Source organism: Tenrec ecaudatus, chromosome 1, assembly GCF_050624435.1.
Source record: "Tenrec ecaudatus isolate mTenEca1 chromosome 1, mTenEca1.hap1, whole genome shotgun sequence".
NCBI lineage: Eukaryota > Metazoa > Chordata > Mammalia > Afrosoricida > Tenrecidae > Tenrec > Tenrec ecaudatus.
Genome location: NC_134530.1, coordinates 101,095,457 through 101,112,109, shown reverse-complemented (window position 1 = coordinate 101,112,109; position 16,653 = coordinate 101,095,457). Strand labels below are relative to the sequence as shown.

The following is a 16,653-nucleotide window of genomic DNA, read 5'->3' as shown; positions in this document are numbered from 1 at the left end:
TATATGCATGGGGAAACTGAACCATGAATGAGAAAGACCAATGAAAATGATGAATTTTCATAATAATTAATTATTTTGAATTATGGCTAATAATATTGAGTACACCATGGCATGCCAGCTGAATGGACACATCTGCCATGGAAGAAGTACAACCAGAGGATCCCTGAGAATGGTGCCACTTTGGGTTAGGCTCTTCATGCCTAGTATCCGAAGGGAAGGAAGCAGTCCTTAGAGAAGAAGGTGATGCTGGAAAAGTGGAGGATCGGCGGAAAAGAAGGCAGGCCCTCAAGGATGTGGATTGATACAGTGGCTGTACCGATGGATTCAAGTGTCAGACAAATATGATAACACAGACTGGGTAGTATTTCACATGGTTATGTAGAGAGTCACTGTTATTTGGAACTGACTCAGCATTACCTGACCACAGCCATCGTGGAGCCAGGTGGTGGAATGACTGCTTTCTTGGCTCCTAACTGAAAGACGGACAGTTCAAACCACTAGCTTCTTCTTAGGAGACAGATGTGACCGTGTGCTTCAGTAGTGCTACAACAATGGGCTACAGGTTAGGGCAGTGCTCTGCCCTGCAGGACAGCTTTGAGTGAGACCGGATTCCATGGCAATGAGCTTTAAGGACTCTAACGTGGAATGGACAAGGAAAAAAACCATTCTTGGAACTGGCAACATAATAGAGTAGGGATGGCTTACAGGCTTTAAATATTTAAAGATTAAAATAGCATGAGCTTAATCATTTGTCTTCAATGCACATCTTTTCTTCTTGTTTTTGTTTGGCTGTTTTTTGTTTTGTTTTGTTTTGTGGGGGTGGCGTGAGGGTTTCCTGGAAATAAATTGTACGTGTTTCTCAACAAACTAGTTAGATTTAGCTGTGAAACTAAGTAAACGGTAATTAATAAAAGAAGACTAGAGGGAAATCTGACATCTCCCATACGTCAGGCTACATTCTTCATCTCTTTGGCCCTAAACAAAAACTTCCTTGTCAGAGTTTTCAACTCTATATTTTATCAAAGCTCCAGAGTTGTTAAGGATGAACAAGTCTGCCTCACACGGAAACAGGTGCTCGGCTGGCATTTTTTGGGTGTTTCTAGAACTGAGATTTGTGCTGCCTTTAAGTAAATAAAAAGGCCAGGTATAGTGTTCTTTATGATAGTGTAATTTTGCAATATGGACTTGACCCTCTCAGAAAGCCTTGCTTCAAAAAAAAAAAAACGTTTCCTCACAGGCTTATGGTATGGGCTATCCAATGCTCCATCATCTGAGTGACAAGCAACATTTCAGAATACTGTGATACTTTTCCTGGTCAATGCATAAGTCATCCCAAAGCAATTATTTTTTTGAAATAGTAGCTTTAAAAAAAGCAGATAAATAGTTTAAAAAACCAATGAAGAGGATTAGTGTGAGTTATATCCTCCTTTTTCATATTTACATTCAGAATCTTAATGGCACTTGACTCTAAAATCATTCCAGTAAAGCGGAAAATTAATATTTTAATGTGTCTACCACACCAGCTAGTAGAAATAAGTAAAGTGGAATAAGTATTAGAGAAGAAATGTTTTAGTATTAACTATATTTATGAATATTTATCACCCCTGCCCGTCAGACATCTGCCTTTCAGTGTGCCCATTCACTAATATATACAGTAAATCATAACAGAACCCACAATAGCAATTGTTTTACATTTTATAGAAAAGAGCATGACAATTTCCTTTTAATATTCTTTTGATTAGATTTTGTTACAATTTTTTCCTGCATGAACCCAAAAGAGTTAAGCATAGCTAATATAAAAAACATTATCCAATAGTTTTTTTTTCATGAAATGAAACCATTCCCATCAGCTCCTCTTCATATAGACAGGTCTTGATAAGAAGAAGAGAAAAAATATATAATACATTTGTTGTTATTGTATTGCCTTAACATGGGCTTTGCTTTAGGATCGAGAGTTATAAAAATTTAACCCATGTTGTTCTGCTGTTTTTCATCATGTGTAGTCATTGCTATTCTACATGAACAGATGACTCAGTAATTCACTAAAACAAAACACCTAACACCAATACACTTAAAACAAAAAACAGATATTACTCAAAATATTTGGATGGTGCTAATGGAATTATAATATTTTTGGTCAACATAATTGATTGTGCTATCAACAGATGGCTATCCCACCTGGGATAAATACAGTAAGAGGATATTGATGACTTCTTTATTTGGGTTAATGTTTATGAAGCTAAGTATTATAAATGAAGCACTCTGTAGCACAATACTATTGACATTCATCATCATTGTTACCTCTTATTTTCCAGAACCAACTTCAACCCAAATATCTGCCATTGTTTAACAACAAAAAACACAGAGCCCTATTTCCACAAGAGAGAATAATAGATTAAGTAATATAGCGAATTGAATTGTGTAGGCAAAAATAACAAGATTTTTGTCTCTCAGTTCTAATAGAATAATAAATGTAAACTTATTTAATATATGGTATTTATAGTTTTATCTACCATAATGCAAAACCTAAATAAATGTTACATTATTATAGTATTATCATTAATAGTATTTTTGTCTAATTTGATTACAGAACTTAATAATTTTATAAAATCATTGTATAACTTATTACTTTTGTAAAATTAACTCAGAAAAGCTCTTAATGTTCCTCCCTATTTATAGTTATATATAACAATAGGTCTAACAAATATATATTTATATATAGTTATATATGTAAATATATATAGCAAAGGTTCATGGAGAATATATAGTGAGATAGTTAAGGTTATTGTGCCAACCTGTATGATAAACACGTGCAGGATTAACTGAACGGTGGAGAGATAAATGGTCCCGTGAGCCTCACCTTTTTAGTTCTCAGGTCTCTGTTTTCTTATGGTTGGACTAGCTTAGCCTGTTCCCTGCTTCAGCTTGCAAGGCTCACTTCCTGCAAGACATCCCTGAGGAGAAGCTGCATGGACCTACCCCGATGAAGCCTTGGGTGCTGGAGCAGCCGCGTGGAGAGCCCTACCAGTGCTGTGATGATCACACATTCACTTTCCTCTTGCAGTCGGCATCATTGCGTGTGTTTTGGAAGATGTAGGAGGACTTTGTGGATTGGTGTTGGAAATATGGGCTAATATTGGACTAAGGCTTATACAGCACTGAGTTGGGATGCTTTTCTAATATACACTTACCCTTTATATAAAACTCTCATATATATATTTCTGTGGATTTATTTCCTTAGTTTACCCAGAGTAACACATATAATTAAAAGATAATAGAACTTTTCCACAAATTATGTATATATATATATACACACACACATAGTAAGTGGAATGAAAATCAATAAAATAACAGGAACCAAATTCATTATTTGATGTTCAACCTAGAACTTTGTTGTTGTTTCTTTTAATAAAAGGTGTGCTGTTTCACTATAAAGGCAGAAAAGTGAGACCAAGATGTTATAAAGAGAAAACTAGTGTGTCAATATATTTAATACAATAATTTTTCTGTTATTAATACAAAAGGAAGATTTGCCTCTTTAAGTTTTTAACAATATTATTTTACTAAACAACAACCAAACAAGACTTTCTCTAATGAAAACATTATGGTGTTGTTGTGAAAACATTATGATGTTGTGAAAACATTATGGTGTTGTTACGCATGGACCTTGCCCCAGACCAGGTTGTACAAAATCTTTGGCAATGTTTATTATCAATTTTAATAATATAGTAATATGTAATTAGAATAGTTTTAAAGTATTAAATATCTTATTTCTCATTGTTAATGCTGTGTCAAGTTGGTTCCAAGCAATAGTGACTCTATGCACAACATAATGAAACCCTGCCAAGCCCCTCTTCATCCCCACAATGGTTCTTGTACTTGAAATCACTGTGTCAATTCATCTCATTTGAGAACCTTCCTGTTTTTAGCTGTCCATTTACTTACCAAGCATGAAGTGCTTCTCCAGAGACAACATGTCCAAAGTATGAGAGGGTAGAAAAAATAAATAAACCAGATTTTTTTCAAAGATGTGTTTATTTTTCTTTTCACAAAACAAACTTATCACCTTTCAAGTACCATATATACTCAAGTATAAGCCAACCCTAATATCAGTCAAGGCACCCAATTTTACCACAAAACTGCATTAAAATGTGCTGAAAATCTCAGCTTATACATGAGTATATATGGTACTCTCCATGACACTTAATATATTTGGAAAATCTGTGACTCAATTCTTGGAAACATTTGTCAAACACATCTACTTGGATGGCTGAGATGCACATCCCTCGTTTTTTCTTTACCTCTTCTACATTACCTAACCGCTGTCCTTTCACATTCCTCTTCATTCATGGAAACAAAAAAGAAAGTCACATGAAGCGAGGTCAGGTGAGTAAGGTGCATGGGCAAGAATGGCATGCTGTGTTCTCCCCACAACTGGTGCACTGAGATGGCTGTGTGCGCAGGCACATTGTCGTGGTGGCAAAACCAGCCTCCCATCTGCCACTTATCAGATCTTATTTTTGTTGCACACTGTTATGCATTCTTTTCAGAACTTGTGAAAGCTTGATTAACAGTCTGACCTGATGGAACAAACGCCAGATGCACTATGAGTCAACATTTTCATCCATTCAGGAAGTTGATGGATGTCTAGAATGAAATTTGTCATCAATCAGCATTTAGTCTTTGTTGAAATAAGAAAACCAATCGTGCACTTGAGTTTTCCCATAACACTTTCCTTGTAAGCTGTGTTCAATATCATAACAACTTTGGCGCCATTTTCCCAGGCAGAAAACAGCATTTTATAGCTACATGATGTTTTCTTAAATTGGACCTCACAAAAAAGTAAGGTCTGAGCAAAATTGCTTTTACTAAAAAAACCAACTGTGACCAAAGAGACCCTTCCCAGGCAACGTCACTGGGTGCACTAATTCAGAGTGAGTTGCTTTATGCTTGCCTAGTGGGAAGAATGAATATTACAAAAGCCCTTCCAGTGGAACTTTTTTTCTGTTGGGGGGTGGTTACCCTCTCTTATGTAACACAAGTCTGGTCGTCCTTGCTTCTAAGGAGCACTACAGCTTTACTTCTTCTAAGATGAGACCTGTCCACTTTGGGTAGCCCTGCTGGCAGTTGCAATGCCAGTGCTATAGCTTCCAGCATCACACAAGCCACCACAGTACAACAGTACAACAAACTGACAGACGCATGATGGTATACTGCTTCGGTCATGTGAATACTAATTACACAAAACGGTTTTGTGTAATCATTCTACATTGGATTATATTTTCACATTATTAGTTACTGAGTGGATGTCTTTTTCATATATTTTTTCATTATTTTCCTTTCTACATGATTCTCAAATAAGTGATTTATATATGTTCAGAAACACCACAATATTGTAGCTAAAACACCAGAAATCTGGCAAAATTCATGACTATGAAAACCCTGGCTTCAAAGGAAACAATAGCATGTGTTTGTAGGGTGCACAGATGGTGAATTAAAAATTCACTGCTATCTAGTTGATTCAGACTCATAGTGACCCGTTAAGACTCAGTAGAACTGCCCCATATGGTTTCCAATGAGGTTCAACTTTTCAGAAACTGGCAGCCTCACCTTTGCCTGCCAAGTGGCCTGTGATTTCCAGCTGCCGGTTGACAGTCCACCACGTGTCGTACTTTCCAACCAGGAACTGCAGTGGAAGTTTCAGACAGTAAACTAGCAGAGTTCTAGCCCTTTAGGTACATGGATACGTGTCAGCTGGGTTTACAAAAATAGTTGTTGTTGTTGTTATAACGTAGGAATATTTTTATTTAAAAATAATACATTTCAGCTGGAACACTGCCCAGAAATGTTTTGTTTTTGTTTGTTCACATTCTCTGACAGTGTTACTGCCACCCTGGAACTCTGCTCTGCTGATCCCAATGGCAAAAGACTATACTTCTTTATTCTGAACAGTAAAATGTTGTTTGGAGGAAAGTACAACAGAATAAAATAATTGAAGTTAATCAACTTCTAAATTTCATAATTATATTAAAATAACGTTGTGATAGTTTAAAGGTAGAAAGGAAACTTAAATGATGATTGAATAACTTTTTAATGAAATTAGTTCAATATTATAAGTGGAAAATATAATTTTTACAGTTTCATTGCCACTTAATCCATATATCACACAATTCAAAATTTCAAGCATATCAAGAATTGACTATCATTACCACAATCAATTTCAGAATATTTTCTTTCTTTTCCTGCGCATGACTAAATAGCATTTAAAATGAGCACTAGAACTCACCTTCATTGCTTGGTCCCCAAATCCCCTTGCCCTCCAAATCTCTGCTACCCATCCAACCTCACACCCATACAAATCCTTGCATCGGTTATTATCTCAATTCATTCATTTTTTTCTGTGCTTTAAAAACCGGTAAACATAAAAGAAACAATAAAGAACAAAAACTACACGAAGTGATAAGGATAAAACAATAGTAATATAAAGATAAATGTACAAACAAAGAATAAGGGAAAAGGACCACCATTAATATTTTAAAAGCCAGGGAAGATGTTTTTATCATGGAACAAGCAAGAGATCCTTGCACCTAGAACAAATCCAGACTGGGCCCAAAGGGAGGCCACCTGACCAGCTATCCAGTTTGCTCCAGCATAATTAACAAGACCATTATCTGTGGTTGATAGGAACGCTGTTCCTGACCTTTCACTGTGGCTAGAGGGCTCTGCCAGCGGTTTCATCTGACTAGATTCTCTGCAGATGAGTTTTGGACTCCCACTGTCCCCCACAGCCTTCCATAAATTGGAGTTCACAATTCTAGCATGGATATTTTCCCCATCAACATATTTGAATATTTTTACTGTCATCTTTGGATCACCTAAGCTGATGTGCTACTTCCATGTCAGCTTAGTTGACTCCTCCCTTAGATAGTTGCCTGTTTTGACTACATGCCTTTAGACCCCGGACACCATTCTGATTGATAGCCAGGCACCATCTGCTTACTTCACCACCCTTATCTTCAGTGATCAGTTCATGCAGGGGAGTATAGAGTGGGGCCATTTGGGTTTGGGGCTATAGTTCAGTGGGGGCCCCAAATCCATCTGCTGGTCTTTAGGTTATGCAAGGCTCAGATTTAATGTGGTGGTTGTACTATGACAAATTCAAAACCCATAAGACCAGCTACCCCCAAGCAGCAAAAACTGAATGAACAGACAGCAAGAAAATAACCAAATAAATAAAAACAAAGAAACTAAAGGCAAGAAAACCAAATCCCATAGGAATAGTGAAGTAAAACCTTGTCATCTGCTTGGGGTATAAGGCGATTGCACTTGTAACATCATTCTAAGGACACATCACTGTGGACACTAAGCCAGGTGAGTCTATGCCAGTGGTTCTCAACCTTCCTCATGCCGCAACCCTTTAACACAGTTCCTCATATTTGGTGACCCCAAACATAAAGTTATTTTTGTTGCTACTTCTTAGCTATAATTTTGCTACTATTATGAATCATTACAGTATCATGTAAATATCTGATGTGTAGGGTGTATTTTCATTGTTACAAATTAAATATAATGAAAGCATAGTGATGAATCACAAAACAAATGCAATTGTATGTGGTGAAATATTTATTTCTAATTTCAGGTAAATGAAATTTTGTCTTGAAGCTGGTGTAGCAGGCGTAACAGTTTTCACACCAGGTACTCATATGTGGGCGAATCTGCATGTGGGTGAACCGCCTAAAGAAGGATAGAGGAGCCGTGTCTCAGTTCCTAAGACCATGAGAATTATGTGTTTTCCAATGGTCATAGGCAACCCCTGTTAAAGGGTCGTTCAACCCCCAAAGGGATCACAACCCACAGGTTGAGAACCGCTAGTCTATGCAAATATAGTTCCTCTGTGAGCCGAAACCCATGAAGTATTGCTCCACAGAGTTAGCACTCCCAGACGATCCTGATCTGTACCTTATGCATGGGGGATGGTGCTAGGGGGAAAGTTCCTGGGAAACCTCACTTAGAGAAAGTAGAGATAATGGAAGGGAAAAAATATAGATATATACACATGCACATACACATATATACATACATATATACACATATGTGCATGTGTGTGAATCTATATATATACGTGCATATATATATAATCTTTAGGGGAAAAAGAACAGATAGACACTGTCCTCTAGTTATGTTACTAGTAACCATTGACTTGGAGTGAAATTCCCATTGTTTAAAAAGTGTTGTATCAAGCAACTTTGATGGAAATGAAGATATTAACTGAAGTTGTGTGATTCGATGCACACCTTCTTAATTCAATGCTGCCTTCTTCATCTGGTTGTAGCATTAAATAAAACGATGTGAGCAACTCTTTTTTTATTAGAGAATGCTCATATATTGTAAAACCGTTTTTAGAGAACAGTCATAGTTTGGCTTTCAAAAATTCAGACCTAAGGAAATAACTTTAATCTTGAATTAACCAAGATCAGTATAAGTCAATTCTGACTCTTAGTGGCCCAAGAGAACCGAGAAGAACTGCCCTGTGGGTTTCCAAGTTTGTAACTCTTTTTTTTTTAATAAAGATCATTCTGGGGGGAGCTCTTAGAACTCATAAGAAACTATACATCAATTGTGTCAAGCATAGTTGTACATATGCTGCCATCATTCTTTTCTAGACAGCTACTTTCTACTGACCCCTGATCAGCTCTTCTCCCCCTTTCTCCCCTGACCCACTCTCGTGACCCCTTGATAAATTATAAATTATTGTTATTTTCACATCTTACACCAACCATTGCCTCTCTTTCCCCATGGTTTCTGTTGCTTGTCCCCCTGGACTATGTGTGTGTGTGTGTGTGTGTGGTTCAGTGTTGATTACTGTGATCAATTCCCCCTTTCTCTTTTCTCTCCCCAACTTTCTCTTACCCTTCTGGTATTGCTTTCCCATTCCAGTTCCATGTACCTGTGTACAAGGTCTGTCTAGTTAAAGGTCATGATAATGGGGGGGCGGGTGCAGAAGCTTCAAGAAATAAAAAGGATATTGTGTGTTTCATTGGTGCTTTACTGCACCCTGATTGACACTTCCCTTCCTTTTTTCCCCTCTGTGATGGAATATCCTATTGTCCACAAATGGGTTTTGGGTCTCAGCTCTGTCCACCCTCATTATCAACAATATGCTTTTCATTGTTGTTGTTTTGTTTGTTTGTTTGTTATGGGTCTCCTAACACCTGTTACCCAGACCTGTCGACACTTCATGATCACTTACAGGAGTAAAAAGGCTCACCTCTGTCCCACAGAGAAGTCAGTGATTTTAAACTGTTGACCTCATGGTTTCAAGTGCATTATACACCTGACTATACTAGCAGGCTCCTCTTCTCCTGCCCTTAAGTTACAAGCACTTTGCTTAGGACACGATCTCAGGAAGTACATGTGAGAAAACGAGAAAAGGAGACTGCAAAGAAAGACAATAAAAGATGAATTAATGGGTACAATATTGCTAAACCAAAACTCTGTCTCACTTTGGATTTTCTAGTAAATACATAAAACTTGATATAGGATCATCCCTCAAGACATTGGGGAGACTACAGAAGTTACCTACTGACTCTCCATCCCCATTGGGTAAGAGTTGACCCTGGGAGTGTTAATTATCCTATGCTAATCCATTACACCTATCTATGAAATCAGCAGGCTACCTGATTTCCTCTGGTAGAAAAAAGTGGTAAAAGATGAGCTAGAAATGGGTAATTGTCAGCATTCAAAACCTGATTGCCATGGTATGTGGGAATTCAGGTGGGCATAGGAATAAAGGGTATAGCTATAATAATATTTCCTTCAAGACATTGTTGAGATGTTATATTCATAAAAATTAAATGTTTCATTTTTTCCTCAAAGTTCTCAAATCATCACACATACAGACATTTTTTAATTTAATCACTTTATTGGGAGCTCATGCAATTTATCACAATCGGTAAATACATTCATTGTGTCAGGCACATTTGTACATTTGTTGCCATCATCATTCTCAAAACATTTGTTTTCTACTTAAGCCGTTGGTATCAGCTCCGCATTTCTCCCCTCCCTCCCTTCTATCCCCTCCCTCATGAAACCTTGATAATTTATAAATTATTATTTTGTCATATCTTACACTGTCCGACATCTCACTTCACATACTTTTCTGCTGTCCACACACCAGGGAGGAGCTTATATGTAGATCCTTGTAATTGGTTCCCCTTTTCCACTCCACCCTCTCTCTACCCTCCCAGTATCACCACTCTCAGCACTGGTCCTGAAGGAATCATCTGTCCTGGATTCCCTGTGTTTCCAGTTGCTATCTGTACCACTGTACATCCTTTGGTCTAGCCAGATTTATAAGGTAGAATTGGGATCATGATATTGGAGGTTGGGGAGAAGAAGCATTTAGGAACTAGAGGAAAGTTGTATGTTTCATTGTTGCTACACTGCCTTCTGACTGGCTCGTCTCCTCCCCACGACCTTTATGTAAGGGCATGTCCAGTTGCCTAGAGATGGGTTTTGGGTCCCCAATCTGAACTCCCATTGATTTGAATTTTTGTTGTCTGATATCTGATACCTGATCCCTTGGACACTTCGTGATTACACAGGCTAGTGTGCTTCTTCCATGTGGACTTTATTGCTTCTATGCTAGATGACCGCTTGTTTACGTTTAAGCCTTTAAGACCCAGACGCTATAGCTTTTGATAGCTGGCATCATCAGCTTTCTTCACCACTTTTGCTTATGCACTCATTTGTCTGCAGTGATCATATCGAGGAGGTGAGCTCACAATGATATGACTTTTTGTTCTTTGATGCCTGATAAGAAATCCCTTCGGCACCTTGTGATCACACAACCAGATGTGCTTCTTCCATGTGGGCTTTGTTGCTTCTGAGTTAGATGGCTGCTTGTTTACCTTCAAATCTTTAAGACCCTAGACATTATATCTTTTGATAACCGGGCTCCATCAGCTTTCTTCCTCACATTTGCTTATGCACCTGCTTTGTCTTCAGCAATTGTGTCAGGAAGGTGAGCATCATGGAATGCCAGTTTAATAGAACAAAGTATTCTTACATTGAGGGAGTACTTGAGTGGAGGCCCAATGTCAATCAGCTATCCTAATACTAAACCTATAATTATATGCACATAAATCTATTTCCCCATCCTTATATGCAAATATATTTACATAATACATACCTTTATTTAGACCTCTATAAATTCCCTTTGCCTCCTAGTTCTTTCCTCTATTTCCTTTTACTTTCCTCTTGTCCCACTATCATGCTCTGCTTTCATTTGGGTTTCAGTAATTCCTCTGGTTACATTACCCTTTATCATGACCTATCAGGCCTCCTACACCCTCCTCACCACTGATTTGGATAACTTGTTGTTCCCTTGTCCCTGGGTTTGTTAACATTACTTCCTTTCCCCCCACCTCCCCTCTGCCAAGCCCCCCTGGAATGGCCGGTCCCATTGTTTTCTCCTCCAGATTGTTCCTCCAACCTTATTTGGACATTTTAAAAATATAAACATTAAATACATTTTAAATACACACATTAAATAAGCACATTGAACTATGTACCTCAATTGAAAACCTTTTTTGAGAAGTGGCTTAAATGTAATTTCCAGCTAAGTTAGTCATGTAGTAGGTTTAAGGAACATCTCGGAGGCAGCAATTATTTAACCCTGAACTAACTCACACAACCTACTTATCAGTTTGACACTTAAGTATGTTGCCAGCTTGCTAAAATTTATGCCAATGGTATTTAAAATACCAGCAGGATCACCTATGCTGAACAGGTTTTAGCACAACTGCTATACTAAGATACACTCGTATAACGGGCCTTAATATACAAGCTGGGATGAACTACTTCTGAAAACTGGCCAGGGGAAACTCGATGGAGTGCAGCCAAAAGTTCTCATAGTGCTGGAAGAAGAGCCTTCAACTGAAAGGCGCCATAGACCTGACGATGTCAAGGATGGTGTGTGTGGTTTAGCAAGAGGCGGCCTTTCATTTGTACATATGGCTTTGCCTGGGTAGAAACACACTCATAGTTAGAAATATTTTCACTAATTCCACTAGAAGATGCTCAACCTGCTTTACTCTGTTAGATTCCAGTGGCCATTTGGTTACATGGGGTTTCATTGTTTCTCATTTCTACAAACTTGCAAAATGCCTACTATAAAATACAACTTTAAAGTTGTCCCTTGCTCATTGTTTTCTAAAACAAGCAAGAGTATATTTTATACTTTTAAGATATAATCAATCATTCAGTGAACATGTAGAAGAGAAGAAAAATATTCACCTTACACACTGTTGAGTTAATTCTGACTTAAAGTGACAATTGTGGCAGAGTAGAACAGCATAAGTTCTTCAAGGTATGGTCATTTGGAAGCCGATCACCAGGCCTATCTTAGAAAGATCCTCTAAGTAGGTTTGAACTGACAACCTTTATGCTAGTGTTTAAGTGCTTAAACGTAGTATCAACAAGTCAGTTCCTAAACACATGTTAACAGAGCCTTTTAACTTGATAATAATGAAAAAGGCAGGGCAAATGGAGTCAACAATATCAGATTTCATAGTATTGCTACACCATCCTCTAAGTATTGGAACTTAGCATAGTGATTTACCCTTTGGGCCCAATAATTCACATGTAAAATGTTGTATGTTTTAGGTACTGTGGAGTTGGAGCCACCTCATAGCTGTCTATGCAAACAGCACTCTCCGCCCCTGTGGTGTCATCGAAATCATTGAACTGTTTGAGCCCCTGGTTGCGGCCGCTCTGCCAATCCACCTCACAGGTGGTCTTCCTCTTTTCCCCTGGGACTTAACTTACCAAGCACAACGTCCTTCTGCAGGCACAGGTCTCTTCTGATAGCAGGTCCAAAGCACAGGAGATGAAGCCTTGCCATCCTCACTTTTAAGGATCGTTGTCCGCGCACACTTTCCAAGATAGCTTTGTTTGTTCTTCTGGCAGTTCATGCTTTCAATACTCTGCACCAATGCCACAATTCAGATCCATAGACTCTTCATATATTTCCTTATCCATTTTGCATATTTCACGTGCCTATGAGGCAATTGAAACCCGCATGAGTTGGGTCACGTGCGAGTTAATCTTCAAAATAGCATCCATGATCTTCAGCCTTATAAAGAGGCTCCTGCAACAGATTTACCTAATGCAATACATCAGTTTATTTCTTGATTGCTGCTCCTATGAACACTGACTGTGGAGCCAAGATAAATAAATCTTTGGCAACTTTGATATCTTTTCCATATTATGATGTAAAATAGAGATACCATTAATTATCTCTTAGTATTATGGAGAAAAAAATTAAATTACATAGGAAAAATCCGTGATACAATAGCAAGTGCATGAAATAAATTCAATAATGTATTCAGTATTACTATTGTTAATACCAATAATTTTCACACGAATTATTATGTTTACATACCCCAAACTGTAAAGATGACATTGGTACATCTTACAGAAAATTATATATCAAGCAGATCATAAAAGTACCTTAAAAACAAATATGATCTTTTAAAAACTTTTTACTTTTGCACACTGTAGTTCTTTGGTTTATTATGTGTTAATATCATAAAGGTGAAAGAAGAGGAGTAATTTGACACTATACAATCCAGATTAAATCAACATAATAATTTAAAACTAAATATTAGAGAATGGTGAGTTTGTTTCAGCAAATTGCATTCAAAATAAGCCAAGAGAAATATAGTTTATTCTATATCTATGCACAGTAATTAAGACTGATACTGGTATGGTACCACCTACAATTGCTATCACCAGCTTGAAATTTTAATTCTGAAAAAAAGGTATTAACATAACATTATAAAATCAACATGGAATATACATATAAGTCTCTCTAAAAGGAAACAGAGCCTATCATTTGTGTATAACAATACCTTATCCTTAGAAAATTTAGAAATCCCTGCCTTCTCTTTAAATATACATGTATTCATCTTCAATTTGGATTGAATAAAATAATTATATTCATGTATCACTTCTCAGCCTTTTGGCTAAGATCAAGTGTAGTATAAAATAATTATATTCTTGTATGTTTGTAATTCCATATATTATTTTTACGGATAAAGTTGGGTAATATTTCCCTTTAGATAATTAAGATTTTTGAATATAGTATAATTCTATCGTATTTCTCATCTATATCAATATTCACATAAAGAACATTGAAAATAGCACTTTGTTTCTCAAGAATAAGCATATTTTTCTCCATATTGGTTTATGGATAATGTATATGTAGTGGAAATTATCCTTTTTATTTATTTTTACTCTTGTCAAAATGATAAGCTCCATTACCTACCACTTGCATTTCTGAGATTTTCTAATTGATCACTATTGTTACAAAATCATCGTACGAAAGAAAGTCATCATTCACTACTATAATGGTTTCAAAGAACTGGTACCTTGCATATGATGAGCATTTTTCGTATACACAAATAATCAGGTTCCTCATTAGATTTATATAACAAGGAAATGGAAAAATAATTGGTGAAAGAAAAAAATGCATAGTGATGAATGAAAACATTACCGATCAGCTGACAGCACTAACAGTAAGGATGCAACTACATTGGAGTGAACAATGCTTCACCACCAATAAAGAAGAACCAGGAGTTGGCCTCAAACAGCTGAGATTACAAAGAGGTCTAAGACTCTTTTTAGTAAATTAGACTTAAAAATAAGTGTATAGGTACATTCCATTCTTTATATATTTTATATTTATTATCTATTTGAGGGAGTTAGTTTATTGTACCAACCTGGTCAATGAACTCATGTGGGATTTATTGAAGGGCAGAGAGCCTCCCCTTCTTGTCTCTCGCTCTTTGATCATGGGACCAGTGTGCAGCTGTCTTGCTTGTTCTGCGCCACAATTTGCAAGCTATACTAACTGTGGGACACCTAACCTGTGGACTGTGTTGAGGTTCCTTCAAGACCTGCTTTGCCACACTATTGGAATTTACATCTCTTGAGCTGGGGACTGTCAGACCCTGTCATCTGGCTGAGTGTTGGTGAACTACCTGCTTTGCTGTTTGCTGCCTGTGACTGGATAGCCTGAATTGCTCTACAGAGGACTATCCAGTGGTCCTCAAGACTTGAAGGACTGCCGGTGTCTCACAACTGTCTCAGGGGAGTGAGTTACACTGAGCTATTTGTACTGCTTTATAATTTAATTAACTTTACTACGTCATATATCTATCTGTATAAATATATATAAAATTATTAGCATTCTGGTTTTGTCTCTCTAGGGAAAACTGTCTAACACACTATTATATAATTTTATGTGCTGTGGTGAATGCAAATAATTAAGAGGAAATGACTCTTACTTAATAAACTTAGCCCAGAAGAAACTGTACTTGTAGGTGGGGGGTGTCTAGTGGGCCATGCAATCAATTAAACCGACTGCTAACCAAAAGGCTGGAGGGTTAGGGTCACCCAAGAGAACATCAGAAAAGCAGCTGGTAGCTTATTTCTAGAAATCCAGCCATTTGAAAACTCCATAGAACACAGTTCAACTCTGAAAGATATAGAGTCTCGGGAAAGCAGAATCAACTGGATAATATTTTAAAATATGTATTCTCTATATGTAAATATATAGAAATGTACACCAGGTGTGTCAAGAAAATAACGTTTATCATCATTTAAAGCATAAATTGACAAAATTTGCTCTACATGTGCAAAATATGAAAAACTTTTTAAGAATTGGAATCACTCATAAAATTAGCACTTCTTATCAGGCAAGCAATGGATATAAACAATAAGTGGGTGAAAAGAGGTTGTCTTTGGTCATTCTGTTTGATTAGCTTGATCTCTGTTTGTTTTACTACCACTTGTCATTTTGTCAGATGATGGTGATTTGCTATGATTCTGGAAGTTCTGTCATTGGTATGTAAAATACTAGTGGCACCATCCAAAGAGAACAGGCTTCAGCAGCATTTCCAAACTAAGACTTAACTACAAAGAAAGAATAGCCTTTCATTTTCAGAAGAATTTAAAAACTCAAACTCACTGCCATTAGTTTCATTTTAACTCATGGAGACCCTATGTCCACTGAAAACTTTATGGGAAGTATCAAACTATTATCAGATATTGAAAACCTAATAAATAGCTGCAAACCATTGTCAGGAATATTGTCCGACATGAACCCCTCAGGTCAGAAGACACTGAAAATATGACATAAAAGGAGGTTGGTTTTTTGGTGTGTTTTTCTGCTCAAAATGGAGTCAACCATAATAATCACAATGGAGTAATATCTTCATACCCTTTAGTTGCTGATGAGACATGAGTCAAAATGAGAAGAAACAACTGCAGACATCTCTTAATAATTGGAATTTGGAAAGTATGAACTATGGTCAAGAAAATAGGGATGTCATAAGAAATGGAACGGATTGCATAAATATCAGTATTCTAGGCCTTTAAGAGCTAAAATAGACTAATATTGGCCATTCTGTGCCAGAAAATGATACGGTTTACAGGCCACAAATCACAGATTCAAGAAGAATGGTTTTACCTATACCATATCTATATAAATCTTGAAGTTCATGACTTTCCATGACAGGATAATATCTATTCACATACAAGGGAATTATTCAAAAAATTAATAATTTTTCAAACATTGTTATTCAAATT

At 37.0% G+C, this 16,653-nt stretch overlaps 1 pseudogene; it reads left to right on the top strand.

The window, feature by feature from the left end:
- The first annotated feature begins 14,007 nt into the window (after positions 1-14,007).
- On the top strand, positions 14,008-14,081 carry LOC142438088 (U2 spliceosomal RNA; annotated as a pseudogene).
- The last annotated feature ends 2,572 nt before the right edge of the window (positions 14,082-16,653 follow it).